The sequence below is a fragment of the Zophobas morio genome, unplaced genomic scaffold (genome assembly GCF_036711695.1).
Source record: "Zophobas morio isolate AGI-343-1 ecotype UQ-CSIRO unplaced genomic scaffold, CSIRO_AGI_Zmor_V1 ptg000011l, whole genome shotgun sequence".
Classification (NCBI taxonomy): Eukaryota; Metazoa; Arthropoda; class Insecta; order Coleoptera; family Tenebrionidae; genus Zophobas; species Zophobas morio.
This window is the reverse complement of record NW_026972116.1, coordinates 19,439,622-19,461,270: the sequence shown is the minus strand read 5'-3', so window position 1 is coordinate 19,461,270 and position 21,649 is coordinate 19,439,622. Positions and strand designations below refer to the sequence as shown.

General features: G+C 31.4%; 1 protein-coding gene and 1 non-coding gene across 3 annotated transcripts in view; one reads left to right on the top strand and one right to left on the bottom strand.

The window, feature by feature from the left end:
• LOC135127121 (FERM and PDZ domain-containing protein 2-like) overlaps positions 1-21,649 on the top strand; it is a 238,274-nt gene that overhangs the window by 106,171 nt on the left and 110,454 nt on the right. The window contains exon 2 of one of the 2 annotated variants that reach the window (XM_064053456.1): positions 7,093-7,451. The exons of the other annotated variant lie outside the window; for it this stretch is intronic. The gene's annotated coding sequence lies outside the window, so the exon portion shown is untranslated. The remainder of the gene's footprint in view (positions 1-7,092; positions 7,452-21,649) is intronic. 2 annotated transcript variants of the gene reach the window in all.
• Trnaq-uug (transfer RNA glutamine (anticodon UUG)) lies at positions 1,049-1,120 on the bottom strand. Its single transcript has one exon. It is a non-coding gene; the product is annotated as a tRNA-Gln (tRNA).

The following is a 21,649-nucleotide window of genomic DNA, read 5'->3' as shown; positions in this document are numbered from 1 at the left end:
TCCCAATCTGCTGAAAACTTGTGGTCTATTTTCCAACATTTAGGAAACCGCATGCTCCTGAAATACTCATTTCAACACCGTTAAAACATTTCACTTCTTAATTGTTGTTTTAGAAAAACAATTTTAGCACAACAATTGCGCTAAAAAAGAAACCACACCATCCGAAACAACACATAAAAACTCCAGTATTAACTTCGTTTCATCGTGGTTTTTGAAACTGAAAGAGCGAAACTAAACTTAATACCAACAATTGAGAAACTGGGTTAGGCAACTGGGTTTGAAAAGATTTTTTTGCGTTCGTTTAGGGTCTTTTTTTTCATTCACCTCATCTCCGGCAACAGTAAAATACCGACTGAGAAATATGAGAATATTGTAACGAAAATTGATCGTATCCTTGATGTCATAAATGACAGAGGCCTAGCCAATAAAAAAAATTAAATAACAACCAAATATATTTTTACCTACGTTTCAAAGAATTTTTTGCATTGGAAAAAGCCAAGTGTCTTTTCCTCATTCGCGTCGATCCCGCTGTGATCACAGGAAAACACGTTTCCCCCTCTTGTTGAAGAAATAATGTTTTACGGTTTTTTTTAGTACAAACATTGAAATTCTGGAAAAAATGTATCGGAGGAAACGTATTTTTAAACATAATAAAAATGCAGTTCTACAATATTAATTATAATTGCAGAAAATCTGTGACGTCATGGTTAATTAAACGATTAAAAGTTTTTTGAGTTGTGTTGTATAAAAACTGGTGCAAATGTATTGAATCCTGCTAGATACAATTTACACATAAAATGGGGGTAATAAATTCCTTCATATAACATTTGTGGTGGGTGGTATGTACGTGTGGTATAGTCTATTCCGGCACCTCATTATGCATCCAAGTTATAAAATGCTAATATTATCCGCACCCTTACAACGTGCCTGCTTTAATGCTTGACTCACCGTATTATAAAGGAGACCAAAATATTGTAACGTGCCTAGAATTTGCTTGAAAAAATTTATGAAATATTTTTTTTCTTGTTCAACAATTTAACCAAAACATAGGTTCCACCGAGATTTGAACTCGGATCGCTGGATTCAAAGTCCAGAGTGCTAACCGTTACACCATGGAACCTCTTATTGTGGAAGATTTCGCGGAAAAAAACATCATCAGACTTGTGTGATAACGTTATATTTTACGTGGGTACATAAGAGGAAGTTGTTTGCTTGTGTTGTATGAATAAATTCCTAACTTTACTCGGAGTTTAACAACAAAATCATCCCTCCCGAATGTGAGGTTATCGTGTTAAAGGGTGAGCTTACATGGATGGATAATGGTCGAGGCTGATCCTACATCTTTCGTATCAGAAAGGGTATCCCGTTTTAATTAAAAATATCGAGGATTAACATGTCCGTGTTTTTTAAAACCCACTCTGAATGTACGGTTTGTAAACATGTGGACAGAAAAAGTCGTTTTGCATTGATGAAATCCGTCGTTGACGTTTAGTGATCGAATGCGTATTACAGAACGTTCAATGTTTGCCATTTTTTGCGACTTCGAAAATTATTAACTTTTATTTATTAATTCCTTTTTGTGTATTTGGTTGAATTAATATTTAATTCCGTTACATAAAAACTGTTCTTTATTCTACGTTTCAGCTGTTTTATGTTGATTGAAAGCCGATGAGGTTTTTGTCATCGTGGTTAATTTAATTTGCCTGGAATTTTGTCTTTAATCGATCCGAAACTCTATTTCATAAATTATAAATCGTTTCAAGTTTCAGTTTTAATCTCGTCCTTTCATCGCCCGTTACAACGGATATTAAAACCACCAGTTTAAATAGTTTGGGCAACGGCATATTTTGCATAGTAATGTAGAATAAATTTTCTTGAATGGTGTACACCAGTACAGTATGCCACAATTATTTGAAATTGTATTGAAGGTGCGTTGTTTCTCATACATTATGTAGAAATAGGAAAAAAGGTGCCAGAAGATAACTCGAGCAGCGACTTCCAGAAAGACAAATGCTAAGTTGAACGAATTTGGATGGGAGACGGCAGCAGAAAAAAAAAGCTGTGTTATCTTAGGACGAGTTACTCTGTGTTCTCACATTACGTTCGTTAAATATCTGAAGAATTTCGAAATTTTCGCTTCAAAGACTTTAAAAACGGTCAGAGTTTAGTATTTTAATAATTCACATTCGGGCACATGAAGCTTTTAATGCAAGATAATTTCGAAAAAATTAAGTAATATAAAAGTAATCCAGCAGGTGAATCGAAAAATGTTGTTGCTTTACACATTTTAGATAGGACTTCGCAACTTTTCAAGTGACGTCATCTAAGTTTTGGAGGGGTTAGACAAACAAATTTTGCTTGGCGACCCACCAAGTTAATAAAGTAAAACATTTTCAAGATTTATAAGCAAACGGTTTTGTATTTTCTAGATTAATGTTCAAATTTTCTTGTAAAATTTTGAGGTGGCGTTACTAGTTGTCGAGGGGTGAACAAACGAACTTTGAATATGAAAAATGGCTGCTTCTTTGTTTTACGTTATTTTCAAAATTAGTGTAATGATCTTGAAATAAGAAGGATTAATTAAATAAAATACGGTGGTAAAATTAGTGTTATATTTTATGGCTATTTTATTACAAACTTCCCCGCAAATATTGCTTCTTTGAAAATTTGTAAAAAATCTTGCGATTTTTGTTTTCAGATAACCTCTATAAGGCAAAAACCTGTGGCGTAAAAAATTCCTGCAGCTTTTTTGTCTTGAATGTATAAATTCTTCAAATTTATTTGTTATTGTGTGATCAGTTTTTCTATTTGAAATTTTTCGAGTTTTGAAGTTTAAATTTTTCAGTTCACGAGTTTCCAATTTTTAATGTTTCCATTTCTCGTTTCGGTTTTTAATTTTTTTTTTGTTTCTTTAATTTTTATATTTTGTCATTTTTCGATTTAAAATTTTTCGAGTTTTCAATTTCTGGTTTTTCAATTTTTTGATTTTTAATATTCCATTTCTTGGAATGTTTGATTTGCAATTTTTGATTTAGGTTTCTTATTTTCTTTATTTTTATAATTTTTGGATTTCTCAATGTTCCGATTTTGTAATTTTTTGGTCTTTCTGTCTCATTTTTTTTTCAATTTTCCGTTTCTTCAATTTTTGAATTTGCAATTTTTCAGTTTTTCGTTTGTTTTCTTCAATTATACGATACGCAACTCTTCGAGTTTTCCTTTTTAAATTTGTCAGGTTTCCAACTTTTGGCTATTTAATTTTTAGATTTAGTAATTTTCCGTTTTGCAATTCTCCGGTTTTCTATTTTGCAATTTTTCAACTTTCAAATTTTTAATTTTTTTCGTTTTTTGTATTGTGGATTTTCCAGTTTGTTATTTTTTCAATTTTTCGTTTCTTCGATTTTTGATGTGCAGTTATTCTAGTTTTCGTTTTAAATATACAATAATAATTATACATAATTTAAAAAAAACACTTTTTCAATTTTTCGATTTTAGAATTTTTGCATTTTTCAATTTTTGGGTTTAAATTTTTTTTATTCGATTTTTCAGTTTTTCGACTTTTAATTGTCGTTTTTAATATCATTCAATTTCTCGATTTTTTAGTGATACAGTTTTTCTACTTTTAAAGTTTTTCAATACGAGTTGTTTTTCGTTGTTTCTAACTTTTCGATTCATTAATTTTTTCCGATTTTTAAGTTTTTGGATATTTAGTTTTTCCATGTTTCAATTTTTCGTTTCTTCAGTTCTTTGATATGAAATTTATCGATTTTCACTTTTCCGATTTTGCAGTTTCTCGTTTTTTCAGTTTCCCAATTTTTCAATTTTTTTCGCATTTTTGGTTTTCCAATTTTTGAAAATTTCAATTTTTTTAATCAACTTTTCGGATAAAAAAAATGGAAAATTACAAAGTCGTAAAATTAAAAAATCAAAGATGAAAAAACGAAAAAGTACAAAATGAAAACTTCGAAAACTCTAAAAATTAGAAATCAAGAACTTCAAAAATTGAAGAAACGAAAAATTGAAAAATTATCGAAAAGATCGAAAAAACGAAATACATATTTACTGTGAAATAGAAATATTGAAAATTAAAGAAATCGGAAAATCGGATATTTTTGGAAATTCAAAAATTGCAAAATTGAAAAATTTAAAAATTTAAAAATTGGAAAATCCAAGAGTTGAAAAGTCAAAGATTGAAATATTAGTTTTAATTTTTTCGAATTTGCAGTTTCTCATTTTTTCAGTTTTTCGGTTTTTTTAGGATTTTTAGTTTTTTAATTTTTAATTTTTCGATTTTTTTTTGAATAAAAAAAATGGAAATTTGCAAAATCGTAAAATTAAAAAATCAAAAATGAAAAAACGAAAAAGTACAAAATGAAAACTTTGAAAAATGTAAAAATTAGAAATTAAGAACTTGAAAAATTGATGAAACTAGAAATTGAAAACTGATCGAAAAAGTGCAAATTCGAAAAAACGAAATACATATTTACTGTAAAATCGAAATATTGAAAATTAAAGAAATCGGAAAATCGGATACTACTTATTTGGAAATTCAAAAGTTGCAAAATTGATAAATTTAAAAATTGGAAAATCGAGGAATTGAAAAATCAAAAACTGAAATATTAGTTTTCACTTTTTTGATTTTCCAGTTCCTCATTTTTTCAGTTTTTCGGTTTTTTTTCGGATCAAAAAATATGGAAAATTGGAAAATCGTAAAAATAAAAAATCAAAAATGGAATCGAATGATAAAAATTGAAAAACTTAAAAATCGAAAAAGTGCAAAATCGAAAAAATAAAATACATATTTATTGTAAAATCGAAATATTGAAAATTAAAAGAAATCGGGAAATCGGAAAATCGGATAATCTGAAATCTAAAAATTGCTACTGAAAAATTTAAAAATTGGAAAATGAAAAAACCGAAAATTTTAAAATAGGAATACTGAAAAAATTAACAAAGTGAAAAAACGAAAAATGATTTTATAAAATTGCAAAAATGAAAATTAAAAAATCGGGATAATAAAAAATAAAAATCGAGAACTTGAAAAATTGAGGAAAGGAAAAATTGAAAAATCGAAAAATTAAAAACGAAAAACCAAAAATTTGGGCGTGGAGAAATTGAAAAATTGAAAAAATTAAAGTTAAAAGAACGAAATATTATGAAACCGAAGCACTGAAAACTTGAAAAATGATAGAAAATGAAAAAAACGAAACATTGAAGGTAAATAAATCCAGGGTTTTCGAAAAGTTATAAGATTTGATTTGGCAAATTTTATTTTTTTTTATGATAACCCTCATTATTTATTATATTAGTTAAAAAATAAATTACAAAATTTTGACATAACGTCATCAACATTTTTACAAGTACATATATCAACTTGGATAGATGGAGCGTAATACTAATAATAATAACACTGTATTTGCAAATTTTCTGGTCAATCGAGTGAGTCGTTTTTGTTCTAATTAGTACATGCCTCATTCATTATTTTTTTTGGGTTACCCTGTGTATGAATCATAATATTTTGTACATTTCAGAGAGAATTTATCTCTCAAAATTTTGAGATGACGTCGTCAGTTTTTTGGAAGGCGATAAAGAAATAAATTTTGATGAGGTATTTACCATGCTTACGATAACCTTTAAAACGTTTGCCAGATTTCGGAGCCTTCGATTTTACGGTTCCAAAGTTAAAATGCAAAATGTTGTTATACAATTTTTTTTTCAAAGATTTTAATGTGTACAGTGAAAACTCAACACTAATTCATACTCTACTAGTACTTGCTAAAATAAAAATGATTTTGGCAAATGATATAAGCTCCAGGAAAATAAAGGGCGGGTGGGCGGGGCTAGTACATGCTGCTCGAGCACAAGTCTAAATGAGTTTAAAAAATTAAAACCTATCGAATAAAATTAATAACAATAACAAGCTAAAATAAGACTGATTTTGGCAAATGTTATACCCTCTTAAAAAATAGAGGGCGGGTGGGCGGGGCTAGTACAGGCTAAAATAAAAATAAATTTTGGAGATAACGTCATTAAATTGTTAGGGGGTTGATTGGCCAATTTTTGGTTGGTGTTTTACCATTTAGAATCAGATGATAGTCCCAATATTTATACATACAAAAAAACAACAATCGCTCCAGTTGTTTCGGAGATTATCAGTCTAATAAAAATCCGGACAGACGACAGACATACAGACAGACAGACAGGCAGACGTACTCTAAGGGTCATAAAAGGTCGAAAAAACACAAAGAATCGGTCGATGGACTTGATTACAATACTTCCTTAATTTTACGACAATAAAAAGGTGAACACAAACATTTTTATTGTTTTTTTAATGTCATTAAAATAGAGCAGCTGTTAGTTTCTTTTTTTGAGGTCGCCGGAGGCCTTTGTTTCCCCATTGATTCTTATGGAGGGTCGTTGGGCGCTATGTTTTGTCCATTTCAGCGTGGCAGCAGCCTTTATGTGTATTATTTTGTGGTGAGATGAAAATTTTGTTATAATACTATGAACACATTTTAATGTAAATTTATGTTCACGTTTTTTAGAACTATAATAATTAATTGAAAATATTGGTTCGGTGGATGAAAAATATGAAATTCGGGTAAAACAAAAAACGAAAAACGCATCCCCTCAAACATTTCTCTTTTATTCCATCACGAAATCATCTCTCGAGGAAACACAGCTAATAAAATCCAAAATTTACATAAGTTATTAAAAGTTTCGCTCGAATCGTTAAATATTAAATTTACCTTGTACCGTGCAAGAATAGCGAAGAATTCTAGATGGAGTTAGGACGCGGAGTTTAGACGCGCCGTATCAAAGTTTGCATTACAAAACATCAAATATTATATAAAAGTAATTATTTACATAAGGGGGTCCTCGCACGGAAATAACTGCCTCCAACTTCGGAACCCGTCTCAGAGAAAAGGGTTGGTCCGGGTTAATTACATTTTCTCAGAATTATGCCCCGATTTATCACCCCAATTTTGCTGTTTACCCCAGCAGTTGAGAAAGTATCAAGGGCAAAATTTATACTTTTCTGATGGTACGACGGCTTATCAATTTTTGCCGGCTCATTTACGGCCGTGTTTGTAGTGGTTTCGTAGAGGAGACGCACTTGCGAAGATAAAATCGGAAATTAAATAAAACTGGTGACGTGGATGTGTACGGTTCATTTATTGCATTCACCGAAAGGGTGGCGGTTGGTAATGTTGTGCGTTGATGCCTTTATTGGCCGACGACACCGCCTGTGATGCGACTGCTCACGTGGAACTCCCTCATCATGTTCGACATCGTGTTCGTGTTCTTCTTGTTCCTGGTGGGGGTCACATGCTTGGTGTACTACCTGCCGGGGAGACGACCCGAACCGGAGGATCGGCCCCTGCAGTGCTACGTGACTGTTACCTCGGCGGACGTGCAAGGATCGCCTGTTGATCACGTCTAGAAAATGGCCAGTATGTATTTTTTTTTTCTTTTATTAGCGTATCGTGGATGATGTCTTGGCGAAAGTTCTCTACACAAAATTAAGCTTGTTGTCGAACTCGGGGTCGCTGTGATTATGAAGAACTTTGCAGTGAAATTTGTGCCCGAGCTTTCTACATTATTTTTTCAGGGTCTTCAAGGATGTTTACTGACGATATTTTTAGGGATTTGTGAAAACAGAGATTGTATTTTGATCAAATGATAGGAATATTTTTTCTTACATGCCGCATTTTCCAAATTTCAGAGTGGTGTTTACTATTTAAAAATTAAAATACACAAACTCGCAAAAAGTATAAGCATAAGGAGATAACTTATAAAGAAGAGTCTTTTCATTCATGAAATATTAATCTTTATCGTGAGGGAGCAAAGTGTGTCATACGCTTGTGTGAATAAAGTATATCATCAAAGGAAAAATATGATACTTGGTTCTAATTTATTAATGAAGATAATTCTTTATATGGTGTATTTACACCTTCTGAATTTTTAGCAGAATAAGTAATCTAGAGTTTACATAGTTCTTCTCACGGACCCTGAATCTTGAACAGTAAATATAAATATTCATGAAAACATTACTGGGTCCTAGAATTTAAGGACGTAATAAAGCTTCATTCGTGTTACGAAATAATTGGCGAGCTCTTTGACCACTTGTTGTAAACTGAAAGGAGTTCGTTATTTCGATGTCGATTTTTGGAATTTATCGATTTATTTTGCTTGACACTTGTTTTTTCGGCAAAAGTAAAAGGATTAAATGCCTTTGAAAGAAATGCACTTTTAAGTGACGTAAAATTTGCTATTCTTAAAAAAAGTATGTTGACATTAAAACCAAGAAACTAGTTGGTGTAAGAATTTGAAAACAATACAGATTTGGATAATTCTATGGAGTTTTTTCCAAATATTTGGCTTATTCTGTTTATTTATTTATTTATTTTTTTCTAGTTAAACTAGAAGCATTTACTAAAGTTTTTCGAAGGAAATTATTATCTATTTTCTATAAGTAAAGTAAAAATAAGAGGGTATCATTGAACCACAAAAAAATTCATTCGAAGGGCTATTATTTCGGAAAAGTTTTCAGATGACGTCATCAATTTGTTGGATGAGATGATTTTTGTTAAATTTTCTGTAATCTTTACATCAATGCTAGTGTTTTCCTATGAATTTTAAACAATTTCATCATGTATTTTCTTAGATAACTTATTATATTTTCTTTGATCAATCTGTATATACAATACTGCATACCTGCTAAGATAAGACTGATTGTGGCAGATTAAATACCCTCTAAGAAAAGAGAGGGTGGGTGGGCGGGGCAAGTAGCCGTTAAAATAAGATTCATTTTGGCAAAAGATATATATACCCTCTAAGACAAGAGAGGGCGGGTGGGTGGAGCTAGTAGTTGTTAAGACTGATTTTGGTAAATCATATATTTTCTAAGAAAATAGAGGGCGGGTGGGCGGGGCTAGTACCTGCTAAGATAAAACTGATTTTGGCAAATGACATACTCTCTAAGAAAAGAGAGGGTGGGTGGGTGGGGCTAGTAGCTGCTAAAATAAGACCTATTTTGGAAAATGATATACCCTCTAAGAAAAGAGAGGGTGGGTGGGCGGGGCTAGCACTGTTAAGATAAGACTGATTTTAGAAATGACGTATCCTCATAGAAATTTAATTAAACCATTATAAGAAAATACACTACAAGCTCCAAAGCACTTTCAAATTCTTTCCAAACAGGAATACCTAGAACCTCCAGATTGTTTTAAATTTTTCAAAAGTCCCAAAATTAACTTAAAAACAGGTCAGTTCAGATTTTTCCAAAAATAGAGCACCAAAGTTCCCCAAAATTCTTTTAAATAATTTACAAAAAAAATCTTCATGGGCTCCCAAAATAATACACCGTGGGTACCCAAACACTCAAGACTTTTTCAACTAAGCAAGCTCAAAAGTTTTTTTCAGATTCATCCCGCAACAAAACACCAAATTCCTTTAAATTTATCCGAAAATAAATTTTATTGAAATTTTTTCGAAGGGTTGAAAAAAAGTTTGATACAACAAATACCGTTTCTTTGAATCTTTATAACCATATGATAGATTCTATTTTTTGGGATTCTTGTTAAGCTTGTTTTTCTGAATTCATTAGTGTATCATCCATCATACTCTGCTTACTACCTTTGATTCGAACGCATTAACACACAAAGATACACTCTAATGACGTCTTGTTCATATTTCGTCTTGCGCGAGAGCGAGGAAATTGGGTGAACGGTCAGATTAGGTCAGGTAAGGTTATGTTGATAGTGAGTTTTCTTATTAGAACACGTCGCCATCAACATTTCAGTAAGAACACGTATGTCAGTTCCAACACGTGCAGTGTAATACTAATAATAAAAAATAGACAGACAGACGCAAACGGGAGAGTTACAATAGGGATCATGAAACGTCGACAAAACACGAAAATAACCAGTCGTCCGATGAATCCATTTACAATATGTACTTCCATAGCTTGCACTAGTAAAAAATCAATTGTTACAATTTTCAGATATCGATATTTCAGTTTTTTTTTCAAATAGAGAACACTCTGTATTTTATTGTTGCATTGCATTTTATTCTCTTTTTGTTCTCCACCCTTTTTCTTAAGTATTTTCTAATTTTAATGTTGCTAGTTATCGCGATTTTTTACTTTTTTGAGAGACATACTGACATATTTAAAAAAAATGAAAAACAAGTGAAGGAACTTAAAAACCGCGGATAAAAATATAACCTTAAAAATTCTGAAATTGGTTAAGATTCGCTGTGACGGTCGACGCACCATCCTCACTTTTGCGCGATATGAGATGATGATCTTGAAGTGGCTGAAGCGATCATTATTAAACATGGTTAAGAAGCATCACGATTAAATCAAGTTTCAAAAAAAAAGCGCATTGAAATCGGTTCATCCGTTTGGTAGCTATGGTACCACAGTCAGACAAAGGCTTAAACTCTTTGCGAGGCTAAAAATAGAGTAAACCGTCATATTCAATGTCAATATTTGAAAATTGTAACGTTTTAGATCTTTTTTGCTATATACCGGGTGTCTGGAAAATGGCGTATTAACTCAAGCTACGCTCTTAACAAACAACTGGCGAGTCTGAGAAAAATAATAAAAAAATTCTTTCTCACATTTTGGTGGAGTTGCATCACAATAACTAGTAATAAAACGTTTAGTTAATATTTCTCTCGCTCATGACCATATTTAATTAGTTAGAATATAAAAAGATATGGTTGGGTTGGTTTTGTAATAATTTGATAAAATTCCATTTGCCAAAATCAGTTTTACATTAGTAGCTACTAGCCCCGCCCACCCATCCTCCCTCAGAGGGTATGTTATTTGTCAAAATCAGTTTTGTCTTAGCAAGTACTGATGACTAACTTTTACGAAAAATGATCAAAATTTGGAAATATTACGAGCTTACTTATATGCACAAGGCAGGAATTTTGAACATCTTCTCTAGTGTTTATTTAGTCGGTTATGCTTCAATGGATTTTTCTTTTGTTGGTTTTGTTTTTGTTTATAGTAATGTCTTGTGAAATGTTTTTTTTTGATTTTTATTATTTTTTTGGAACTTCCCAAATCCCATACTGAACGTACTGAAGAGTTAACCCCCCATTTTCCAGACACCCGATATATTAAAATTTGATTTAATTGGTACCACACCAAAGCGCCTACCTCTGTTTATCTCGTCGTAAAATATTGGAATACAGCTATTAAAAATAACAGTATTTCCAATTTTTCTGTGACTTGAAGAAAATTGCAATAACGTGGCAACATCGCATCGGAATTTCAAAAATATTCTTTAGTTATAATAAAGCTTACTAAGAGAATATATAAAAATGAATAGGGCGTTCTTTATAAAAAACAAAACTGAGGTGTATGTTAGGGTTCAAGGAGAAAACATTCTGTACAATCGAAAATAATTTCAATGAATGATACTGGAGGAACTCTACTGCTTTACTCTCCGACTTTTTTTCAATTTTTAATAATGAATGAGATATCTGGTCATGGGTCAGTTGCACGCCACGGTCATAAAAATCTGCTGGTGGTCCTAATATGACCGGACAATTGCGCCAAACTATCTGAGAGATAAGGGACAGTTGCGGGTAGTGGTCAGAAAAAATTGCTAATAATTTTAAGGGTTAATACCATAAACAGTTGTTGTTCGTTGTAATAGTTTATGCAAAACATGTGAGTTCTCGGGGAAATACTTAACTTAATTTTTACACAATCATACACGTATTTATTAATCATCAAATACGTATATAGAGCTGAAAATATTTTTATTGCTCTTAAATCATTAAAAATATAACATTTAGCTGAGAAATTACTTAATTTTTTGCAAACTTAAATATAAGAACGATTTTTTATAAAAGCATATATGGTGACGGATCTTTTTGTCCTCGTACTGCTAGACTTTAGTATGATACTCATAGAACTGTAATGTAGTAAGCTTCTTATCAGCTAGGTACCCTTATAATACCCTATTTGCTCGCAAGTTTCCTATGCCAGTTTTGGGAATTAACCCCCCACATGGGGTAATTTAACTGCGACGCGCAAGTAACCCACACCCGAGATATATACAACCGCGCAATTAGTAACTCACCCTATATATTAAAATAAAATGGAGGTGGATTATTGAACTACATATAGCGAAATTTTGTGATTACGTCATGTTTTTTTTGTGGGGATAAAAATATATATATATTTTTTTAGAAAAATTATACTCAGCTTACGGGAAGTAAAAATAAAAGGAATATGAAACCGAAAATAACTTGTCCAAAAAGTTCCAAAAACGGCAGAATTATCAAATTTTGTTCAAATATTATGTGTTATATTCGTAAGAAGCCACGGATCATTTGAAAGAAACAATATTAAAGCCAAAGATGAAGGTATGATGAATTTTGTTTTTAATTGGTATGTTTTTAGTCGATATTTGTAATAACTTAAAATTATGGAAAGATTTACTTTATGATTGAAAAACGATTTTTTGTGGGTCGTATGTACAAAAGGAAAGTGTTCATTATGAAACATTCTATGAGGCACAGTTTCAGACGGAGTTCAGCATCGTTGTTGGTCTATACAAGGTGATTATTAAGGATCATACATAAAATGATATTTGAAATTTCGTCATCGCTTATCACAAATGTCGATCATGACCAAATTTTCTCAAGCTTTTTAGGTGAATTGCCTGATAGGTAGGCAACCAATAATTCTGGCCGCATGGTAGACTGCTACTGGCCGATGTTAAGATAATTATATTTTTTGTAACTTGGAGATAAGTATAGAGGACGACGTTTCTAAAGTTTGGTTTATCTCTGTGGACAGTAAAAAATACAATTCCTAGAGGTAGAGTTATTTATAACATCAAGTGACCCCAGTTTATTTATTAACGTTAATCGTACATCTACCAACATTATTAAAGCTGATTTCAGGTAAAACAGATTCAGTGAGACATTTAATCGTTACGTTGCTGAAATTATGTTTCGAGAATCTACGGACGAAGGTTCTCCACATAATTTGGTTAGCAACACGACCCTTTTAAGTAATGGATTCATCTAAATAACTCTCGGCCACTGCTATTGACCTCCGCCCCCGTGTCTTCGAACTTAAATAATTCCTCCTGCATCCACTCACAACCCAGCTGAAATCCGCCTGAAACTGTGTCTGTATATAAAAAAAATACTTTGGTTATTTTTGCGAACAATGTTTTGATAAATTTAAACACACCTGGAAAACACTTGAAAATGCAAAAATTGTTAATTTAAATGCTAAAACGCGCAGTTGCCCCTGGTGAAAAGCGAATCTGTGTTTCGTTCGTTATTATCACCAGGCGAAATTCAAATGAGTTACAAGATTGTAAGAAGTCAAGCTGTAAAAGTTGTTTTTGCAACACCGAGATGGAATTGTTGCAGAAACAACAACAACTGAATAGTTTCCAGAATGCTAATTTCGTCGAAAGCCGAAACTTATTTTAAAACTTTTGTACTAGCGTTGAACAGACGACCCGAACTCGAGAATCCGCCCCTACGTGACTGTTACGCACAAGGATCGCCTGTTGATCACGTCCGCAAAATGGCCAGGATGTTTTTTTATTCTTTCCAAACTTACACAGTTTTTCTACAGTGATGGAGTGCATTGTCGGGGAAATGTCGGAATAAAAGCTTTCAATGGGCAATTCAACTTATTATCGAAGTTTAGTTTGCGACGAACGAAAATTTTAAGTTCAGACATCTCGACGTCGATAATTCTCAAGTTTCGTAAAGTTTTCTTGATTATTGTTTTATACGTTATAGCTACCAGTTGAAAGAATGAAAATAGCTGAAGTTGTCCCATTTTTTTTTGTTTTTGTTTTAATAAAAATATGTTTGCTGCATAATGTTGACCTCTTGATAACAATCAAGACGTTTCATTACTCCTAGATGATGAAAAAGTAGGTCTGCCGTTTCCGTTTGAAATTTTATAAGTGAGCAGTAAACGACTGCCGTGTCCATCATGTCTTAAATATGAGAAACTCTCCCTCATGTTTTACTTTTATTTGGCAATGCATTTCAGATTGAATTATTGCAAACTTTGCATTTTATGTCTTAAAAATTTATGACTGCCATTTACCGGCAACTTTAAGTATCAAGTTACTCGGCGTTACTTTACTTCGGTGGTTTTACGTAAATATCTCAATACGCTCGGTAACGTCAGAGTAATTTATTAATGTTTTATCGATCGCCGAAGGTGGAAAACTTGCTTCGTTCTGGTGATTATTAAATTACTTATCAACTTTCCGATGGAAAAGTACTTTTACAACTTTTATTTATAAATAGAAACAGTCCGCATGAAGCGTAAATTAAATTTTCAATCAATACAAGACAGAATAATAACAAAAACGTAACGGTCGCTGACCAAAACTTGGCGTGATTGATCGCCTTTCGAGCTTCTGACACTTAAGTTTTAACGATTATTGCCAGCTTTTATCCGGGTGTGATAAAAGTATTGATGCTAATAACTTCTGTTATGTTTATGGTTACGGTAAAGCTGCAAGTGCGCTTTTGCAAAAATCTTTATTAATGCCTCCCACATTGTTCTTGATTTTTAATCTGTCAGGATAACGGTTTCATATATTGGATTCATGTTTAATAGTCTTCGCACTTGAAATACTATACATTCGCAACAGGATATGTGGACATATATCACTGACAACTCAGCAATCTATCAGTATTGACTGGAACACTTTCTATAGCTTGAGTTCGTTTATTTCGAAAAGGCGACTGTGTTGAAAAAAGGTGAGTATCATGTGAAAAATGCTCGAGTCTGACAGCGAAGGTTAAGTAAGTACATTGTTGCGTGATCGCAACGAGGGAAACAAATTATTATTTATTAATGAAGGGTGATTAGGTAAAGAAAATTGGAGCACACTTTACTGTTTACTGAAGCGATTTAGAAAAACTCACCCCGAGTTTGGTTATTACCAATTATTCCAGTGTTTCTGCAGCTTTTTTCATATTGTAAGTCCCTGAACATAGTTCAATCAGCCAAAAAAATGTGACAGAAAAATAACGTGAAAAATACACCATTGTCTTCTCATTTTGCCTTTTTTTTGTGTGTTAAACATTATAAAATCGCTTGAAAATTCTCACACTGACAAAGTAACGTATTTTAAAAGTCCCTGTCATATTGAATATTTGTTAGTAGCACAATTTATGTAAATAATAATGTCTTTGTTAAAATGAAACTATACCAAATTTAACGACGAATTTAAACAAGTCGTCCGGAAGAATAAATGCTATTGGGTTCCTCATTACGTTAGAAACTGGTAGATTTGAATTTATGTAATTGTTAATCTTAGTTAAGTTTTCTATTTGATCCCCGAGATGCGTGTTCAGAAACTGTGTGTGTGTATAGTTTAACGAGCATTTGCCGTTCATTTCAAAGCAGCAAGTGTTCATAATCTCCATATTCAATCAAAATTGCTCTTTAGTTTGTTTTATGCTTAAAAAGATTAAGATGTGAGAGTAAATTCCGTTTTAATTAAAAGAATTAACGATGCTGGTGCTATAAACATCACAATAATAATGACGTGCCGTTAAAATGAAATTAATGAAAGAAATTTTATTGTTAATCATCGTATCTTAATAACTGTAGTAATCTTCGCGAAACAAATTAAAACATCTTTACTCCCGCGTAAAATTCAGCAAGCCAACATTCCAACTTGGCACCGATTAATTCATGAAATTATGCTAATTTATGTCATCACAACAACGCAAACTCAAAGAGATGAACTGATTTGCTTAAGAAAACAGCTTAAATAAAATGCGTAATGAGGGAGCTTTATTTCGCTTTGGTGGAAAGCTAAATTCGCCTCGACATGCAACAAATATCGCTTTATGTGTAAGTACAGCGACTTAAAAGGACAACATGAGTCCTTTTATTGCACGGTTTCATTGACTCGAAGTATCTCGATTTGCTTTTTATCTCTTAAGATGTTAGTCTCTCGCTTCATTTCATCTGTGGATGTCGAGAAGGTTATTACGCTGTGGATTCTTGTAATAGAAATACCCCACTCTTCTTTCTAATTTTTTGCGGCGAACTTCCATTCTTGGTAACCCTCTTTTAATAGAGTGTGAATTTCGCTTAATTTACAAAACTTCCGCCGCCTATAGATGAAGCTTATTATTCCCCTTTTTCTAGAGTGGTGGTTTCTAAGCGTCCGGAATTTATTTTTACATCGAAGCTGTGGATCAAATAAAATAAATGAAACACTGGACCCAGAGCGAATGGCGAAAGAATCAATCTTACTTCATGCCGCTCCAATGATTTGGTTTCACCATTGCGTTGGATGTTATTAAGGGAATTAATAAGTTTCGTTCGAAAAGGAAAAAATCAGTCGATGTGTGATAACTGTAGGCCGTGTTCCAAGATGTTACTCTTAATGAAAAAGGTTGATTAATCGACGATCTGCTACGTCGTAATTTAATAATCTTAATCCGGAGGATTTTCGCACATGTGACAATTTTTTAGGATTTATTTTCGATTATCGTTACGGGAACGTGTTACCCGTTGCAGTGGGCTTATGGCATTAGAGGCAAATTAAAACGGCCATTTAGCGCCATTTTTAACGGGAAAGCTTTCATTAGCTGCAAATAGAGAGGAATTGGACACCGATAAGCAAATTGAATGCGGCTGACGGTTGCTTTCATTAAATGGGATTGCATGCATTATTAAAAATATTTTCTTATTTGTTGAACGATAACTAGGGCACGTGTTGTAAATTTGCGGAGATTTGTAGAATAAAAAGTTTCTTGTTTCGCCCGTCAGTCTGTTGGAAACTCATTAAGACCTCCGAAACTACTAAAACGTTTAGATTTTCCTCAAAATTTTAATTGAACTAAATTTGTCCATTCACAAAATACGCCTGAGGTACTTGTGTTACTGGAGCGGCAAATGATGTTTTTTTAGTTACATGTGTGGTTGGGAAAGTAATTTTATTCGTAGATATTTTAAAACACGTTCTAAACCAACGAGCATTGGAGATTTAAAACAGTTTGGCCATAGATTGAATTCTCATTTCAAATACACTTGCCATAAATTTCACTTAATTTTTTTGTCACCATTTCTAGCTGTCGTCGTAACACAGAAATGGTATTTCGTTTTTTGAATTTATATTGAGTCCCTAAATATATGGGTTTTGAAATTACCACTTTAAAACGATTGCAAGTGTGGAATATTTCCTGCTCGACGAAAAAGTTGTTACATGTTATATACAGGGTGAGTCACTAAGCGTGTGCGCTCTTTGCCATCTCCATAATTATTTGAAATAGAAAAAAACCTGATATTAAAGGTGTACAGTTTTTTAAAAACCATATACCAGATTATTTTCAATTATACAGTGTGTTCTATTTTTAATGCGTAACATTTAACTTATTTTAACTTCTATTTTTTTTTTTTTTGGTGAAACTATTTTCTATGTGTAAAGTTGATAGATATTGACCTTTTTTACTTTTTTTTAAGCGACACACTGACATATTGTCAGAAAGAGGACAAAAAAATAGAGTAAATGTAGTAGCACAATACAGGTCTTCCATTTGAAAAAAATGAAATATATATCGATATTTGAAAATTGCAGTGTTTAAATTTTTTTGTATACATCCACTGTATCCTAAAATTTTATTTAATTGATACCATAACAAAACGCGTACTTTTATTTATCTCTTCTAGAATTGCAACACAAATATTAAAAATAACGTTAATGGGTTTAGATTTTTTTGTTGTTAAAACAATTTTAAAAAATTGGAATAACGTTTCATAGGAATTTCAAAAATAAATTGTAAGGTTAACAGAAATATGTAAAAATATATAGGGTATCCTATAAAAAAAAAAATAGTGACTCACCTTGTGTATTAACAAATATATCAAATTTATGCGAAAATTTTCAAAAATGTCTTATAATTTGCGATAATTTTTAAATTTTCAATAAATTCTTTTTTTCCCTTTTCTTTCGGAAGCTTTTACCGACAAGAAAAATATAAAAATGCTTCGCATTTATACAGGATTAAGATTTAAATGTAACATTAATTAATACAGATTTAGACTTGTTCCTGAAAAAGAGAAAATGATAGGTGATTCCCTAAGCTCGCGCTCCACAATATTTCATTAATTATTAGTGATGAAAAAAGTCAGATATCGGACTTGTACGGTTCTTGGAGTAGCACACATTAAAATTATTTTTCACTATACAGAGTGTTTCCCATCTGAGACACAACACAACTTAATTGTTTTAAATACAACATCCTATATACATTTTTGTATATTCTCATTAGCCTATTCCAAGACTTTATGACCGTATTTTATTTTTGAAATTCCGGTGCGATATTTCCATTTTGTAGGATTTTTTTAGGGATGTTCACGACAAAATTGGCAATATTGTTATTTTTATTATTTGTGTTGCAGTATTTAATGGAGGGATCAATAGAAGTACGTGGTTTGTAATGAGTTAAATTAACTTTTAAAATACAGGGTGTTCATCAAAGAATCTAGAACGCTACAATTTTCAAATATTGATATTTCATTTTTTCGGGTGAAGTAGTCAGATTAACTGTCAGGTTTAAATATAGAAAGTACTTAACAAAAAAGAAAGAGAACAAAATACATAAAATAAGATGCAGTAATAAAATACACGGTGTTGTATTCGAAAAAGCTCTATTACCAATATTTGAAAATTGTAACAATTAATTTTTTTTATGAACACTGTAAATTTTATTTATTTTTCACATATTTTTAAAATAACCTTTCTATTGCTAAAAATTTTCACTAAAATGGAAATATTGTGGCAACGTCGCATCTGAATTTCAAAATAAACTGTGAATAGAAAGTTAAAAAAACATATAAGCTATTATGTTTAAAAAAACTAAATTTTGTATACGCCTTAAAAACAGAAGACTCTGTGTAATTGATAAAAATTTTAGAAAATGGTGGTCAAAAAACCGTAGAACTTTTTTTCCATTTTTAATGATACTAAGTTCTGGGGACCGCGCGCTTAGTGACTCACCCTGTATATGGTCATTATTCTCAACAAGACCATATTTAAAGATGGAGGTCGGGCAGTTTACACAAAGTTTGTTTTTCTTTAGTAAATTTTTCTAATTTCAGCCGACTAGTTTCGAAGAGGTTCGTCATCTTCAGGGCTTCCAATGAAAGCAACACATTAACAAACTAAATTAAATACTTTTTTTGTTTGATTCATTAAAAAAATTGAAAAAAAAAAGGAAAATAATCTTGAGTATTTAATTGCTTTGTTAATTTAATTTTATTATTGCTCTCATTAGAGTCATAAAGATAAAGAACTCCTCCGAAACTGGTCGGCTGACGTTCCGGAAAAAATGCAATCAGTAGAGATTTTTGAACACTCGTTATATATTAATTTTTTTAACAATTATTGAAGTAAAAATTGGTCAAAGGTTACTTCGACAAAACTTTTAGCCTCGCTCTTGAAGTACAGGCCAACAAATTCCGACTTGCCGTTCGCAGACGGACAATATGAAATACATTTAAAGCAAATAACCAACGGAAAAGAGTGTATTATTATTAGTGTACATGCTTAACTTCGATTGTTTATGTTTATACATCGAAAGAATGTCACGTAGAAATTTATTTGATTTGAATGAGTTGTTTCCTCAAAACAGAGGACCAAAATTATTAATTAAACCACAATGGAAAAAATGTTTTGAATATGATTATTATTATTCTTATTTGATCATAATTAATTAATAAGACGTGGGTGTTGTCACATTTTCTACAATTGGTTCTTAATTCGATCAATAAAAAATTGCTCGAAGGCTGTTGGTATAATCCGACAAATTCAGCTCTTTAAGAAAATTATTAAATCTAATTTTACGATTTTCGTTTTGTGATAACCGCTGTAAGGTAAAAAGGAGCGGCATAAATAACACCCCTGCAGCCTTTGCGCCGTACGGTCAATGTAGAATATATTTAAAGCACATAACTAACGTGATAAAATATCCTTTAGCACTAGGTAATAGCAATCTGAAGCTCAAGTGTTTATTTATGTTTATACATCGAAAGAATGTCACGTAGAAATTAGTTTGATATGAATGAGTTTGTCTTCTCAAAATACAGGACTAAAATTATTAAACCACAATCGAACAAAATGTCTTGAATATTATAATTCTTATTTTATCATTATTATTAGACGTGTTTTTGACCAATGAAAAATGTATATTGGCGTCATCAACATGTATAATACTAGTCACAGCACAAAAGAAAAGTAGTCGTAGCTTATTAGCGAAGAAACTGAAAGCGGATTCGTACATTTGAAAAATTGAAATATCGAAGAACTGAAATGAAAAATATAGAAATCGAAGAACGAAAAATCGAAACTCCAAAAATTAAAATATCAAAAATTGAAAAATCGAAAAAAATCGACACATCGAAAAAAATTAGAAGCCAAAAATCGAAAAGTCGAAGAATATTGAAAAAAATTCCAAAACTGAAAAATGAAAGAAAAACTGACGAATGGAAAAACTGAAATATCCAAAAAGTCAGAATCTAAAAAATTAAAAATTGAGAAATCGAGAAATCAGAAAAGTGAGGTCAAAATATCGAAACCTCAAAAAAAATCGAAAAAGTGAAAAATCAAAAACCTTAAAAATCGACAAATTGAACAACTGGAAAATCGAAACAGTCGAAAATCAATAAATGGGAAAATGAAAACATCGATTAATTGAAATATCGAAAAATTGAGAATGTAGAAAAGTCAAAATTGAAAAATTGAAAAATCGAAATATTTAAAAATCGCAAAAATGAAGAGGAGAAAAACTGGAAAAACGTAATATTGAAACATCGGAAAATTGAGAAATCAATTGAAATTGTAAAATCGAAAAATTGAATAATAAACTGAAAAATCCCAAAACTGAAATTTCGAAAAATTGTAAAATGAAACAAAATGTGAAAAATCCCAAAACTGAAATGTCCAAAAACTGAGAAATTAAAAAATTGAAAAATTGAGAAATCGAAAAATTAAAAACCTGAGAAATCGTAAAAATTAAAGAATTGAAAAACTGAAAAATTGAAACAGCCGAAAGTCAAGAAATGGGAAAACATCAGTTAATTGAAAAATCGAAAAATTGAGAATAAAAAAGACAAAAATTGAAAAACCGAACAATTAAAAAAACGAAAAACTAACATCGGAAAATTCAGAAATCGAAAAACTGAAAATCGAGAAATTGAAAAATTGAGAAACTATAATTCAAAAATTGAATAATAAATAAACTGAAAAATCCTAAAACTAAAATTTCGAAAACCTGAGAATTCGAAAGTTGTAAAAACCACAAATCGAAAAGCCGAATAATCGAAAAATCTCAATGTAGAGGATAAAAATTCAACGCCGATTCTTAAACCACAAGTTCAAGACTATGTTACTTTTTAACATTTAAAGCATTAGTTGTTTTAAATTTCATTTTGTGAAAAGAAGTCTACACATATTAAAACAAAAAAGCAAAATATACTCGCATACTTGTGTATACGAGTATATTTTTGTATAACATTCACGTTTTAAAATACAATTCATTGAAATGACGTCATCAAATTGTTGGTGGGGATGATTATCCAAATTTTAAGTGGCATTTAACCATCTACATGATATTT